Below are 17,640 nucleotides of genomic sequence, written 5' to 3' on the forward strand. Positions count from 1 at the left end.
TATTTTGTGTAGGGATCAATAGTTCTTAAAATTTAAGTATAATTCTTGTAACTACTCCAGTGTCTTAGAGTTGTGTGTTTGGTTTGGGTTGATATTAGAATATGGAGTTCTGCTTTCACCAAATACTAGCTATATTCATTTTATTTACTCTCACCAATCTGCCGTTCTTGACAAGGACTCCTCAGGCACAATCAGGTTAAAAACTAGACTACAAAGGCATTTGTGATATTTTGTGATACATGTTTTCTAAGATTAGGATACAAATTCATGGGAAATGAAAGACATTTATTTGAACTTTTGACTAATTTAGAAAGTAGAGGAAATCAGGTCAGGCATACCTCAGACTTTTGCCTCCTACCCTGTTAAACTCATCTGCAAGTGCACACGGCCATCCTTCTCTTTCTCTTCCCTTGTTTGAAGAATCCCTCTCTGTGCTCTGGAATGTGCTTCTGCACTTGATCCAAGTTAAATATACAAGTTTACATCTGATTAAATACACAAATATTATAATATACACAGCTGATAACATACACAAATCTCTTGTATCTTTAAAAAAAAAAAAAAAAAGCCAGGTTCCCCAGTCTCTCCTGCAACTCAGCACCTGCACGAGGCACAGCTCCATCTCTTCTCTTCCCTCACTGTCACCCCCTCTCTTCCTGTCTTTAGTTAACTTTAATGCAGTTTTCAAGTCCTCCCAGCCTGACTATAATTGCTCATGCCAAGGTCAGCAGTAACCTCAGAAATGCCCGAAGACTTTTCTTTCACCTTCTTGTCCTTGCTGCTGTCCTTGGTACTTTTTACCACACTAGTAGTTTCATACCTGGCTCCTTCCTTGACTGCCTGTCACCGCCCATTTCAGGTTCCTCCCTGCTGTTGGTCTCACAGCGATGTTCTGTGTGACTTCCTCCTCACCTGGCATTCTTGCTACTCCTATCACCTGATGTCTCCCAAATCTCTTTCTCTAGCCCCCATTTCCCATCTAAGCACCAGCCACATGACCACCTCTGTATTGAACATCTGGACTTTCAACGTGGATACCCCAGGGGCATCTCAAATCAACATGTCTGGCCTAGACTCATCCATCTCCACGTTGCCCTACGTAGACCTGCTTCTCCTCCTGCATTCCATAGGTCAGTGAATAACAGATACCAGCCTGCATCCAGCCGCCCAGCCCAAAACATCAGTCACCCTTAACCTCTTCAAGCTCACCTCAAACATCCAGTCAGGCACCAAATTTTACCTTCAAATGTCCCTGTGATTTATTTTAGCTATCAGAAATCTCTTGCCTGGATTATAGAAACAACACTTGGAAGTCTCATTTCAGTGATTCCAGCTTTTGCCCTTATATCCATCCAACTGCACTGAAGCCAAGGTAATCTTTCTGCAACACAAATGTGGTAATGCCAATTTCCTGCTTAAAATTCTTGAAAAGCTCTCAGGCATGCAGAGTTAAGTCCGTGCTCCCTAGCATACCGTGCACAACCTTCATCTGTCTTTTGCTTATATTTCCAACATTTCCTGCCAGCCCCTCCACACTCAGCTGTATGCTCTGTGGTTTGCAAGAGGGCAAATGTTATTATTTTTTACTTATCCCCATCTCACCAGTCCATAAGAGTTCTATTTTCCGCTTACAGATTTGCCAAAAGTTATGTAGCAACCTCAGTCCCCTGTAATGTAAACAGTGTACAGTTTGCTTCAGTATGAAAATATCTCTGCTTTTGATGTCTTTGGTTATTTCCACTTCTCTAGTCTCCACTGCCCTGAAGGGGTTTCAGAGCCTGGAGTACCGGCAGTGATGAGACGAGAGTTCTTGACCTGGTAGATACCTAGTAGTTGTCATCCATTTCTTCTTTTGTCTGCTCCTGTTTTAAAGTTTCTGCAGAACTGGAAGACTGGTTTCTGGGCACCTGGTGATTGGTCAGTCCAAGTCCAAAGTGGTTACTCTTCATGGATTTGCACAAGTAAATATCAACATTTCAGGCCAACATTACTTTGTGAATGCCAATCCCTGGATAAATTTTTTTCCTAGCCCCGATGTTCTTCCCTACCACCACCCCGACTCAGTACCTGGTGAAATCTCACTCTGGCTTCCAGGTCCAGCTCATATACTTCCTCCTCTGTGCATCCTTCCCTCACACTCACCCTTCTCCAGTGCAGTTCATTATGTCCTCTGCAGTGTACACACAACCACATACATCCCTCTAACATTGTGGTTACCCTGCTGTGTGCTGAAAGCCACCCTGGTATCTGCTTGTTTCTCTCTTTTGCACTTGATGAAATATTCACAGGTGGTCACAGTCTCAGTCACCACTGTTTTCAGTATCAAGCCTGGTGCTGAACAATTGCTCAGTAAATGTCCATCACATGAACAGTGGGTACCTACTTAGGAAAACATAATAAAATGTATTTGTCCTATCACCTAACTTTATTTACAGAGGAATTTTAAATAGAATCATAAAGCATCAGAATAGGAAAGAAACCATGAAGTCACCAGAGGAAGTGGTGGTAACTGTTTCCCAGTGAAAATCCCCAAATAGGTTTATGTGGGCAAATGAGAAGGAACCTTGGAAAGATTCCACTGGAAGGCATTTTGGTTTCCCAGAGTGGGCTGGCCCCTGTAATGCAAACACAGATCTGATCATGAGCTCTGAGCCGAGCAGACTTGCTCTTTTTGAAGCTCCTCTTGCTAGGATTCCTTGGGCCCTTCAAGGGGTACTCCCAGACTAGGGTAACAGGGGTTTCTTCCATTACAGAAGTGTGGAATATTATGGAATACTATAAAGTGACTCTGTTCCCTCCACACCCCTTCACTTCCCGCTTACCTCTCCATCCACTCTGCCCCCATTGACTGATTTCTTCTGGTTCTGAGAAAGTCGCTCCTCCTGATTCAGGTTCAAGGCCAGTCTCAGGCCCTGCACCACCATCATCCTCCATGCCGCAGGAGCACCCTCCACTCCCAGGCCCTGCGTGTGGTGGCTGATCACTACATGCTTAGCTGTGCCAAGCACAATGCTGATGCAGGGACATATCCCTCTTCACTCTCTGGCAACCCCCTGGACGCATCTGCCCTTTCAGGATTTTGTTTCTGACAGTCTACCTCCAGCTGGCTTCTTTTCACTCGTTTCAGCAGATTTGGGCTGGGTCCAGGTTTAGGGCTCCTGAGAAGTCTCATTCCCCCTTCCTTCCCCATGGGAAGGCTGTTTCTTACTTCCTACTGAAGACGAGATGTCTTCTCTAGATTTTATAGCTCAAATGTCAAATAAGGTGGGGTTTAGGCCTTGGGATCAGCATGAAGAGATTTGACTGCCCTCCTTTCCCTCATTCAAAGCTGTGCAGGTGTCCCCAGGAGCTTGCACCAGCTCTACCCCATCTCGGAATTCCCTTCTGATTCTCTGTTCAACTTCTTCCAATGAATGTGCTCAGGTTGTGAATATCACTATGGGGCTTAAAGCAGTTAAATTCTTCAAAAGAGCTTTTGACTTTTAGCTTCTGGGTCCTCAAAAGTCCCCCAACCCCACCAGCTCCAGGCCCTTACACGCAGTTGTTATCCCATTTATACACTGCTGCCTGAAACACAGCAGAAATTGCATTCATCCCTCAGAGAGTATGAATGTTTTGAGAAAATTACTCAGCATTTAAATGTCAAGATAATCAAGACCACACAGCCACAAATAATTACATAAGGATAGAGAGGAGGCATCTCCACTACCCAGGCCGCCAGGGCCCTTCCCAGGGCCAGGGAGTCCAGCCCACACCTTTCTCAGGTAAAGAGAAAATAAACAGCAACAATGGACCACGGCCCTAGCCCCCATGGACGCTCCCCCTGACCTCTCCTGAGGTCTCATCTGAGGCCCATAAGTACTTAGACTGGATGGATATCTCACCCTCATAAAGCCCTCCATGGCAATCAGTTTTATTTTGAAAATTATTCTACATCTCCCCTCTGCTAAGACTTGGAAAAAAAAAAAGGAAAATGCTTAAGGAAATATTGCAATGCTCTTTGAGTCCTGATGAAGCAGCCATACTAATTCACTTCTTCCTTGTGGGAGGTGGTGAAACACCACACAGCTGCTCAAAGCCTATTTTGGAAGTGGATGCTGGAGAGCAGCAGCCCCTGGGTACTCCCTCCTCTGAAGGCTTTCACTGTGTTTCAAATGAACTGGAGGACTTGATTCAAGCAGGGAGATATTTTCCTGATTTGTTTTTTAGTGTCAGGACACTGGCAGCAACTGGAGATGTTTAAATTGTGAGGCATCAGGAAGTGAGAGCATGAGTACTTACACATAGATTGGGGGAAGACTCCAACCACAGGATTTGCATTTAGAGAGAGGGCTGTGACTAAGATATCTGGATTCCACAGGACCATTTATATTTCAGAGAGATATCCTCTTAATTAATTTCTTTACAAATAAATAGCTGTCCTTATGCTAATTATTAAAAGCAAAGACAGAAACACACTTATGGCAGGGTGCAGTGGCTAACACCTGTAATCCCAGCAGTTTTGGAGGCTGAGGTGGGCGGATCACCTGAGGTCAGGAGTTCAAGACCAGCCTGGCCAACATGGTGAAACCCCATCTCTACTAAAAATACAAAAAATTAGCTGGGCTTGGTGGTACACATCTGTAGTCCCAGGTACTTGGGAGGCTGAGGCAGGAGAATTGCTTTAGCCTGGGAGGCAGAGGTTGCAGTGAGCCGAGATCGCACCACTGCACTCCAGCCTGGGCAACAGAGCAAGACTCTGTCTAAAAAAAAAAAAGAAAAGAAAAGAAAAAGAAAAAGAAAAACCCCCAAAAAACAAAACAAAAAACACTTATGATTTTCTTGTCGTGGTAATTGATATAAATTATCACCTTGCCAAGGTGCCAAGCTCCATCCTGCACACAGTGGGGAGATAGCACTCCCACAAACTCAGACCAAGATCAGCTAAATAGGGTACATGCAAGTCAATGGCATCTTGGCAGCTGAGACCGAAGGTGCATGGGGCAGTCAGAGAGAGTGAGAACTGAGCCTGGTGGTGAGTTGTCTAGGAATTCAGCAGTCCATCTACATAAGGAATCCACCCTCTATGACTTTACTGTCTCATGCATGATGTTACATCCTTTAAGGAAGCCTTTAATTCATCTATTGTCAAAACAGTGAAGGCTCATAAAACTCTTAGAGCCCATTCAAACAACTTCTCTTTGAGAATGCAGTTGGGCACTGATTTGGTTGATGGTGTCTTTCTTGGAGCTTCCTAATCAGACTGCAAATCTCCCCATTAGCTCATCAATGACCATGTTACAAAATCTATAAGTCATTTCCTGGGCCTTGTCCTACTTGACCTATCAGCAGCATTTGACCTAGCAGACCGTGTGCTTTCCAGGATACCATAGTCTCCTGAGTTGGCTCGCCCCTTTTTATGTCATTCTTCTTCATGGAGCTCTCATTAACCTGAGTTCTAAAACGCTGCAGTCTCCTGGTTCTTAGAATTCTTAGACCTCTAAGGTGCTGCATGGATTTACACTAGGGGGCACATTCACATAGATATCTTGGTGCTATCTGGAGTTCTGCAATGCCCAGTTATTTACTAAACCATTGCTGAAGCATGATCATAGACCAATCGATGCTGGTCTACCAGCTGTTTGCTGCCAGCTCACAACAAGACAAGGACAGATATTGAGAGCACTTATTTAGAAACATTTAGGGCAATGTGACAGTGTTGCTGCATCCACACTACCCCAGTTAGACTCTTCTAGTGTTCATGATCTGATCAGGTACAGACCAGTTTGGGCATTGTTGAACTCGTGGAGAGAGACACGTGATGTGAGCTGTGTACCAGGCATGTGAAATAAGATAGAGTGTGATATTTTAACTTAAATTAGTCAAGTGAAAGTACATACAATCTGAATCCATGTCTTTTATGGAAAAATAATTTCAATAAAAAATAAGTAACTCAACTATATTTAATGATATTGTATTGGATACTTGTAATTTACTGAGAGTAGATCTTAAGTGTTCTCACGCACACACAAAAAAGATGACTGTGAGGTGATGAATGTGTTAACTAGTTAACCGGCTTGTATTAATCATTTTACAATGTATAGGTATATTAAATACCATGTTGTACACTTTAAATATATACCATTTTATTTGTCAATTATACTTCAATAAAGCTGAAAAAATATAATTTAAATCAACTAACATGTTATAGGATATGTCATTGAATGTGGCTGCTGCTGAAGAATTGAAGATGGATATTGAAAATATAACTTTCATTTTACATAAAAGTTAAATATGAATATCTTGAGCCTAAATAATTTGCTTTAAAATTCTTTCTTCCATACCGATCAAACTACCTCTTCTACCATGAGTAATGGTAAAACAAAACATAGAAATAATTTAGGTACACCTTGTCCTCAGTAAGTACTCTAGTCATCAATCCAACTTAGATAAGTTAACAAGGAAGAAGCAAGTTCATTTGTCCCTTTAAAAAGTTAAATATTGATATACAGTGAATGTTCAAAATGTGTGTGGAGATTTTGAAAATGTGAAATCACTGTTTCATTCTTAATGTTTTGCTTAGCTATAATTTCAAAAGGATAAAAAACAAATGCAATGCTGTCACTAATCACCTATATGCATAATTTCAATGAGCAATGTACAGTTTTGGTAATTTTTTTCTACATTGTGCTTTTCCTGATTATATTATTGAAATGTATTTTCATGTCTGTTGAATATAGTAATACAAATTTGGGCTTGCATTTTGTATGTATTTATTTTTATTTCATTTTCTTTTTCTAGTAATTTACTTTTATTTTATTTTACAGAAGTGTCAGACTGCAGTTGACTAGAAACTAACACACACGCACATACACATTTATAGACCTCAGAGGCAATGCAGCCCTGGAATTGTGCTAGTCCTTCTATTTTCTATGTATACTTACACTCATGATGATATCATAAAATTTCATGTCCTTAAATTCCATCAAAAAGCCAATGACTTCCAAATGTGTCTCTTCAGCCCAGACTTCTTCCCTGAACTCAGCTTCGCTTGTCCAATTGCCTACTTGACATTTCCACTAGGATAAGTAACCAATCCAAAACTGAACTTTTGATCTTCCCCTATTCCCACTCAAGATGCTCTCCTTGTGCAAGACTTCGTCATCTCAGTAAATGAAAAGAACATCTTTCTAGGAGCTTAGGCGAAACGCTCAGAGTCATAGTTGACTCTTCTCTTTTTCTCACTGTTCACATCTAGTCTATATGGAAATTATCTTGGCTCCACCTACGAAATACATCCAGAATTTAACCACTTCTCACCACCTCCATTTCCATTATGCTAATCCTAGCATGTACCCCCGTGTCTGGATTACTGCAATGATCTCCTAAACAATCTCTCTGCTTTCATTCTGTCTTCCAGTCTCTTCTCAGTTGAGCAGCTAGAATGAACACTTCAAAGCAAAAGACACTATGTCACTTCTCTGCTCAAATCATTCCATCTGACTCAGTCTAAAAGTCAATTGCAATGACCTTTCATACCACGGGTGGTCTGCTGTCTTCCTTTGTTCACTCGGACCCAACCACACTGGCTTCCTTATTGTTCATCACATGCTTCTGCCTTGGGGGCTTTGCATTCATTGTTTCCTATTTCTTCTTCCTGGACACTCTTTTTTTTTTATTTAATTTTTACTTTAGATTCAGGAGGTACATATGCAGGCTTATCACAAGGTTATGTTGTGTGAGTCTGCAGTTTGGGCTTCTATTGATCTTGTTACCCAGAGAGTGAACATAGTACCAATAGAAAGTTTTTCAGCCCTGCCTCCCTCCCTTCTCCCATCTTTTGGAGTCCCTCGTGTCTGTTGTTTTCATCTTTATGTCCATATGTACCCAAGGTTTAGCTCCCACTTGTAAATAAGAACATGTGATATTTGGTTTTCTGTCAATTTGCTTAGGCAAATGGCCTCCAGCTGCACCCATGTTGCTGTAAAACACACGATTTCATTTCTGGTACACTATTGACCAACAGATCCCCTTAGCTTGCTCTCCAGTCTCCTACAGGTATTTGCCTAAATGTCATCACCTCAGTGAGGCTTTTTATTTTTAGAACCTACGTAAATTTGCATTCCTCTGGCTTCACCTCTTCCTTTTTCCTGCATTATTTTTCTCCACAGAACTTAATATTTTCTAATACACTGTATAATTTACTTTTAAAAGCTTGTCACTAGAATATAAGCTCCACAAGGGTAAGAATTTTATCTTTTGTTCATTGCTGACTTCCTAGCATCTACAACAGAGGTTAAAACTCTAGTAAGTATGTGCCCTTCTTATGAGATCTGTTATTTGACTGTGAGCCCCTGATGAGGAGATGAAATGCACTGCAACATTTTGACTGCTCTGCTTACCCCAGTGCCATGCAAAGAACAAAGATTCATGCATACTTATTAAAAAAATGAATCAAGTCTGTCTGGGAACATTGCAAATAATAAGAATGTACCACCAGACCTCCTGGTTCCTGTTATCTCATTTTGAAGATGAGACAGCTGCAAAGTCAAAAGATTTCTCTGGATGTGAGAGACAAACAGTAACTTCTGTGTAGTTCTGGAAAGGAGGCATCATAGAGCAGGTGTGTTTTGAGTTCCAGTCCTCGGCAAGAGAGAGAGAAAAAAGATTACTCATAGAGAGGTAGGAAAAGGTTTTAATAAAGTATAATTTCCAAGAATTTGAGTAAATTCTCTTAGGCCTAATATCCCTTTCCAACTTTGAGGACTTGCCCTACTGTCAGAAATCTCCACATTTTCTTTAGTCTTCTAATAGTAACATCTAGAAGTGAAACTTCTCACCCCCATGAGATTAAAATTATTTCAAATCTCAAATTACTTGCCAAAAGACAATGGAGAATTAGGCTTGAGTTTCAAGAGAAAGGCCTCAGTTATTATGCACATGGAAGAGATACAAAATCACTGCTTTATTTTTAAGGACAAATAGGACAAATGGGGGGGAATGATGGTTACATTTTGGGAATGTTAGATGAGAGGGTATAGAAGCTTGTAGGAGTTGCTTCTCTTTCCTTAGATTATAAGGGAATAGTACTACAATGATAGTCATTCACACTTTAGTATAAACAAGTGCAACCCTATTTTCTTCTTCAGAACTGCAGAACTGATCTCTGTTTATACAAAGAACAGATTTAAGTATCAGTGGACAAGTGAGAGCAAGGATAGTTTTATTTATTAATCAACATGCTTCTACCTAGCTTCCATACTTCCCTTCAGATTTCTAAATTCCTGGCCATATTGAATGGTCCAGTTTAAACAAAAGCACCAATAAATGCAGAATTTACTGTCAGGAGAGATCTCTAACACTTAGGTTTTTATTTTGCACTCTTATTGAATAGCTTTGAAAACAGAATAGTAAGAATATCTCATGAAGAACATTTACAATTGCTGGTGTGCTGTGCTCTTCTCCTGCTGAACAAGGCCAGAGCCTGAGGTATATGATATTCTCTAGCATAAGGTGGGGCCTTAAAGAATCAGAATGATATATTTCTTAGAATTCAGAATGAAGATATATTATTCATCCTCCCTGGCATTTATTATCCAAACAGCTGTGAAAATGCCAAACTACTGATTACATTCACACCTTCTTGTTTGATGTCTTGAACTTTATGAAGTTACTAAAAGAGTCCATGTTTTAATTTTCATTAATGACTTATAAAAATATATCTTTTTCTATGGAAAACCTGAATCCAACAGGCTCTACCTTACGAAAGGAAAGAGCATATCTCTTCTGAAAGCCTCACATTTCTCATCTATATAATGAAATTTTTAAACTACAGAACCACACTTTCTGGGCTAAAAAACAAAGCACAGATTTGGGTGACAATCTTGGATGGTAATACAATCTTGGAATGCATTGTGGGTGTGGAAATGTAGGCACATGAGGGACAACTTGGCAGTTAATAAGTCCATGGAACATAGTAACATAGTATTTGCAATTAGGTCTCTTCTTGAGAGTCTAAGAGTGAGAGTTGCATCAGTTTTAAGGCCCTACCAAATACAAGGATTTTAAAATTGAGATAACACTCATAAACCTGCTAGAGGCTGGGCGCAGTGGCTCAAGCCTGTAATCCCAGCACTTTGGGAGGCCGAGGAGGGCTGATTACTTGAGGTCAGGAGTTCGAGATCAGCCTGGTCAACAGGGTGAAACCCTGTCTCTTCTAAAAATATAAAAAGTAGCGGCCATGGTGGTGCATGCTTGTAATCCCAGCTACTCGGGAGGCTGAGGTAGGAGAATCGCTTGAACCTGCGAGGTGGAGGTTGCAGTGAGCCGAAATTGTGCTACTGCACTCCAGCCTGGGCAACAGAGTGAGACTCCATCTTTATAAACAAACAAGCAAGCAAACAAACAAACCTGCTAGAGACAGGTCTAGCAGAAAGATGGACATATTGTAGAATCTCAGTTTGTTCTCTTCAAATGCCAGCTCTTCCTCTGTGGCCACTTTAGCTGTCTTTGATTTTTTTTTTCTTTCTTGACGAAAATAAAAAGTGTTTATCTGCAATATGAAATACGTATATTTTGTTATTCTAAGGTATGATGGATCATTTCTGGATTCTTTTTCTTGTAAGAATTAATACTTATGTAGTATGCATGGTATGCCAAGAATTTTCAAATTATTTCACATATGCTAACCACATTGACTTGTCTAATCGTCATGACAACATGATGGGCTTGGTGCTATTATTATTTATGTTTTATGCGTAAGAAAACAGAGGCATGGAAAGGTTAGGTAAGGTTAAGGTCACAGTGCTAGTGAGAGGCAGAGGCAGGACACAAGTGCGGGTAATCTGATTCTAGAATCTATTACCTGTAACCCTCACATTTGGGTGTCTCTTATTAATGAAATCAAATGCTCCTAGAAAAGGTGTTTTAATTTTCCTTGTTAAAACTAATTTTTATTTTAGGAAAGTTAAAGCCATAGACTTGGCCTATTTAAATTAAACTTATTCTTTTTCTTCCTCTCATGCTTCATTATTTCCTCCTGTATTTTAAGATTTCAAACTGGGCAGGGCATGGTGGCTCATGCCTGTAATCCCAGTACTTTGAGGGGCTGAGGCGGGCGGATAGCCTGAGCTCAGGATTTATGTTATAAAATTAATATTAAAATGCCAAGAAATGAAAATAGTCAAAACACTTTTGGGAATGAAAAACAAAGTTGGAGAGTTAATACCACATGACTTCAACAGCAAACCACCCTGGGCAACATAGTGTAACCCCATCTCTACTAAAATACAAAAAATTATCTGGGCGTGGTGACACGCACCTGTAGTCCCAGCTACTCAGGAGGCTGAGGCACGAGAATTGCTTGAGCCCAGGAGGCAGAGGTTGCAGTGAGCCGAGATAGCACAACTGCACTCCAGCTTGGGCTACTGAGTGAGACTCCATCTCAAAAAAGAAAAAAGAAAAGATTTCAAACTGGATATTTACCAATAAAATCAATTAACTTCTAGAGTTTGATAAGGAATAGAGAAGACACAATTTTCCAGAATTATGAATCAAAGAGATGAAATCAATATAGGCTCTATGGATATTAAAAAGGAATATTATTAAAAATATTATGTTTTTATATTTGAAAACCTAGATGAAATGATCAAATTCCTTCAAAGACACAAATTAGTGGAGTTCACATGCACAAAAATATATAACCTGAGTCTATTAAGAAAATTGAATTTATGGTTAAAGACATTCCCACAAAGGAAACTACAGGCCCAGATTATTTCACTGATAAATTCTACCAACTATTTTAAGAAGAGATAATACCAATTCTACACAAATTGTTACAGAAAACTGAAAAAGAAGAATTACTTTCTAATTTATTACCTGAGGCCAGCATTACCTGAAACCCAAAGTAGGCAAAGACATTTCAGGAAATGGCCCAATACAGATCAACAGCCCTCATGAACATAGAGGCACATTTTCTAAACGAGGTTTTTGAACATCACACACTGGGGCCTGTCATGGGGTGGGGGGAGGGGGGACGGATAGCATTAGGAGATAAACCTAATGTAGATGACAAGTTAATGGGTGCAGCACACCAACATGGCACATGTATACATATGTAACAAACCTGCACGTTGTGCACATGTACCCTAAAACTTAAAGAGTAATAAAAAGAGAAAAAAAAGCATTTTTTTGCATAATTTTCATATACCCTGAATTTTTCAGAAAGAAATCATTATGTGAAAAAAAAAAGAAATTCAGATCTCGAGATATATACAAAGTATAATACATCATGACCAAGCATAATTTATCTGAAGAACCTGGGGTTGATTTCACCTTCAAAAATCAAAGAATATAATTTGCTATATGAACAAATTACATCAGGTGAAATCCAACATCTATTTCTGATAACAACTCTCAGCAAACTGGTAACATCAGAAAACTCCCTTAACCTGATGAAAAGCATCTATGAAAAACTTAGAGTTAACATCATACTTGCTAATTTTGAAAGACCAAATACCTTCCCCCTAAGATCAGGAATAAGATGAAGATATATACTTTTCATCAATTCTATTCAATATTAAACTGGAGGCCATTAGACAGTAAAATTAGGCAGGAAAATGTAATAAAAGGTATTTAGATTGAAATGAAGTAAAACAGTCTTTATACAGGCGATTTATCATTACATAGGCTATGTATCATTGCTCATGGAAAAAATCTGATGGAATCCACAAAAAAGACTTCAAGTATAAAGTTGATTTAGCAAACTTGCAGGATACGTAATCAATATGCAAAAATCACTTGAATTCCTATATACTATGAATAAATCATTTGAAATTGAAATTTAAAAATTCTATTAATCACAGCATCAACATTTATGAAATAATAACAGACAAATCTAACAAACATGTTAAAGACCTATGAACTGAAAATTAGAAAACATTGTTAAGAGAAAATAAAGATTTAAATCAAAGAAGACCTAAATACTTACTTAAAGGTCAGAAGATTTAATATTGTTAAGAGGCGAAGTATATCCAAATTTATCTATAGATTCAAAGTAATTGCAATAAAAATTCTAGTAGGCTTTTACTTGAAATAGACAAGTTATAAATTTGATATTAAAATGCAAAGAAATTAAAATAGTCAAAACACTTTTAGGAGTGAAAAACAATGTTGGAGATTTTTATTTTATTTTATTATTATTATACTTTAAGTTTTAGGGTACATGTACACAACATGCTGGTTTGTTACACCTGACCCCAACACCAAACTATTATCTAAGACCGTGTGATACTGACAACAAGATAAATAGGTCAATGAAACAGAGTAGAAAGTCCAGAATCAGACTCATTCTGATAGGTGCAGTAATATGAATGATTGAGTTTTAATCAAGTTGCAAAGGCAATTCAATTGAATTTTTATTTTCTTTTCAATAATGAAAAAATGATTTTATTTTCAATAAATGGCACAGAATATTGAGATGCAAAAAATAAACCTAAATTCATTCCTCTCATCATATAAAAATTAATTCAAAATGGATCATAGACCTAAATATAAAACTTTAAACTATAAAACTGAAAATAAATAGGAGAAAATATTTGTGAACTTGGGTAAGGCAAAGATTTCTTCCAAAAACATTACCCGTAAAAGAACAAATTGACAAACTGAACTTCATCAAAATCAAAACATATTCTCCTTAAAGGAAATTATAAAAAGATTGAAAAGACAATCTATAGACTGAGATAAAATGTATTTGCAAAATGTGTATCTGCTAACAGAATCCACATAAAGATCTTTTAGAAGTCAACAGTAGGAAAATCAACAACAGCCCAATTAAAAATTGGCAAAAGATTAGAGCAGACACGTTACTAAAGAAGAACCAACAATGGAAAATAAGCACAAAAAAAGTTTGTCATCTTTAGTTACTAGAGAAATATAAATTGAAAGCAAAAGATACCACTACATTTGTGACAGAAGAGTCAAAAGTAATGGCAGACCATGCCAAATGTTAGTGACGATGTGGAGTAACAGGAACTCTTATACACTGCTGGAGGGAATATCAAATGGTCCAACGCCTTTGGTAAATAGCTTGGCAGTTTTTTTAAAAAAGTTAAGCCTGCACCTAATGTATGACCCAGCCACTCCTCTTCTCCATATTTACCAAAATGAAAGCATATGTCCATGTAAGGACTTGCACACAAATATTCATAGCAGCCTTATTTGTAAAAGGCAAAAGTTGGAAATAAATATCCATTAACCAATGAATAGCTAAAAATATTGTGGTATACTCATACAATGAAATACTATTCAGAAATGAAAATTAATGAACCGCTGATAGGTGCAGTAATATGAATGTTGTAAAACATGCGACTACAAAATTTTATTAAGTGAACGGAATAAGATGAAGAAGAGTATATATTGTATGATTTCATTTATAGAAAAATTTGGAAAATATAAATTAATCCATAATAACAGAAAGCAGATCAATGGTTGACTGTGGGGAGAGGGACACAGGCACGAGGGAGAAATTACAAAATATCTCGAAGAAGCTTTTGGAGGGATGGATGTGTTCATTGTCTTGTTTGTGGTGATGGTTTCATAGGTACAGATTTATGTCAAACTGTATCAAATTGAACACTTTAAACATTTTGCTGAATGTTGATTATTCTCTAATGAAAATGTAAACAAGAGATGAACAGAGCAGAACTCCTTATAATAAATGCAAGGGTAATTTGATAAAATTAGTTGCTTTTAACATTACCCTTATTTGAAGTTATGTTTGATATGTTGGAGTTTTGATGAAACCAAAATATTTAGTCAGTCTGTGGGTTTGTTCTGGAGGCAGATTAACATGTATTTTGGAGACTAGCTGGCTTCTTGCTTGCCTGATTTAAATTCTGTGCTGCAGAGGTGAATTCATCTGTATGCAATCCATGTACTTCACCAGCAAACACAGACTCTGTGAGTCTGAGCATGCATTCTGGTTGTACTGTGAGTGAATTGAGACTCAAATGACCTTGAGCTTGACCATATCTAACCTGCAGAGAAAAATAACATCTTTGTTGTTTGTTAAGTTAAACAGAGTTGATTAATTTTCATTATACATATAGAATCATGTGTTAACAATACCTTCACAAATATTTTTAATGACATCAATCAATTAATTATCTTAAAAAAAGTCTGTATCCCAGGGAAGAATGGAGCAATTCTTCAGTTTATGCTGATTTAATCCAGCCTGGGGGATAAACTAGAGCATTCTTAGCATTTAATGTCTCCTTTTCATGTAACTTTTAAAGGCTTTATAATCAGGTAAGGCTGTTTTGTGTGTGTGTGTGTGTGATGTGTATTAGTCATAGTTCTTGTGTTAGTCTGTTCTGCATTGTTATAAAGGAATACCTGTTATAAAGGAATACCTGAGGCTGGGTAATTTATAAAGAAAAGAGGTTTGTTTTGTCTCACAGCTCTGCAGGCTGTACAAACATGGCACCAGCATCAGCTTGTCTTCTGGCGAGGACCTCAGGAGGTTTACAATCATGGCAGAAGGTGAAGGAGGGGTAGGTGCATCACATGGTGAGAGCAGGAACAAGAGAGAGAGGAGGAGATGCCAGGCTTCTTTAAACAAGCAGCTTTCACATGAACTAACAAAGGGAGAACTCACTCATTACTGCAAGGATGACGCTAAGCCTTTCATGAGGGATCCATGAACCTAACACCTCCCACCAGGCCCTACCTCCAATGTTGGAGAATCACATTTCAACATGAGATTTGGAGGAGACAAAACATCCAAACCATACTAATTCTCCAAAGAAAAAAAACCAATAAGAGATCTCAGCTGGATAGATAGATAAAGATAGACATCTATCTGTCTTCTATTTGTATCCATATATTTCTACATATATAGATATAGATATATATACATATATATGGATTTATTATAAGGAATTGGCTTAAGCAATTATAAAGACAAAGAATTATTTATTTATTTATTTTTTGAGACAGAAGTTTGCTCTTTTTGCCCAGGCTGGAATGAAATGGCCTGATCTTGGCTCACCACAACCTCTGCCTCCTGGGTTTAAGCTATTCTCCTGCCTCAGCCTCCTGGGTAACTGAGATTACAAGCATGTGCCACCACACCTGGCTAATTTTGTATTTTTAGTAGAGACAGGTTTCTCCATGTTGGTCAGGCTGGTCTCGAACTCCTGACCTCAGGTGATCCACCTGCCTCGGCCTCCCAAAGTGCTGGGATTACAGGCGTGAGCCACGACGCCCAGCCAAGACAGAACTCTTATTATCTTCCCTCTGCCAGCTGGAGACCCAGGAAAGCAGGTAGTGCAGTGAAAGTCTGAAGATCTGAGAAACAGGGGACCTAATGGTGTAAATCCCCATCCAAGGAAAGGAGAAGACTGATGTCCTAGCTCAAGCTGTCAGGCAGGAAGAGCAAATTCTCCCCTTCTCCAGTATTTTTTTTTTATACTATTCAGGACCTCAATTAATGTACATTGACACCACACTGAGAAAGGCAATCTGATTCATCCAGTCTACCAACTCAAATGCAAATCTCATCTGGAAATACCCTCACAAACACAGTCAGAAATGTTTGTAGCTTAATATTTGGCCATTCTATGGATCCAATCAAGTTGACACATAAAATGAGCCATCATAATATGCTCATGCATATTTTCCTATTTCTTCTAAATGTCCAAATATGTGGAAAAGGTAATTTAGGGTGGATTAGGCACTGAACTGAGAATCACAATACCTGGCTTTGATTTTCCAGCTTTTCTACTTTTCAGTTCTTTGAATTTAGACAAATTATCTTACAAACTATAAGTTACCTATTCCTAACACGAAATAAACACGTGAATCACCAGACTTGTCTATTATGTGTTCCAAAAGCGCTTTGCAAACTGCGCAGAGCCATACATATTAAAATGTTATTGGTAGCTGAACTGAAGAAGTCTTAGATAAAGCATAACATAAGCAGTGTGTGAGTTTGGGGCAAATCCTAGCTCTCCATCCCCACCCCCACCCAGCTGTGTGACCTTGGAAAAGCTACCTATCTCTCTGACCTATAAATTCTTTAGCTGTAAGATTAAAAATCTCCCTCAAAATGTTATGATGATAAAGCAATTTATGATCATATGGAAGGTTGCTCAATAAAAGTTAGCAATTACTATTATGACAAAGTATCATTCAAATCAAATTCTGAGTAGAAATATTTCTCAATTTTTATGATCAGAAAAAAGTGTATTTTAAAAAGGAATTATTAAATTCTAGACAGGTATAAACACTTCAACTGGGACTGCCAAATCTTTGAATATTTAGAGTTAGATGTTGAAGTTTAAATGCATTCTTTTAAAATGAGAATCTTTCCATTCATTCTATAATAAGGAATTCTATTTCTGAGAAAAGATTGATATGCCATACACTGGTTTTAATGAATAATTTTTAAAATAATTCACAGTCCACACTATAGTCAAATGAATGGTAATCCATCATTTCAGAGTAAACACTATGAATGTAAAAATTGCACAAATACATTTATTAATGCCACGAAAACTGGGGACATGAGAGATGATAAAATCTTTTTTTTTTTTTTTGGTTTAGATTTTTTTTTTTTTATTATCATACTTTAAGTTTTAGGGTACATGTGCACAATGTGCA

The sequence above is a fragment of the Pongo pygmaeus genome, chromosome 12, assembly GCF_028885625.2.
Source record: "Pongo pygmaeus isolate AG05252 chromosome 12, NHGRI_mPonPyg2-v2.0_pri, whole genome shotgun sequence".
NCBI lineage: Eukaryota > Metazoa > Chordata > Mammalia > Primates > Hominidae > Pongo > Pongo pygmaeus.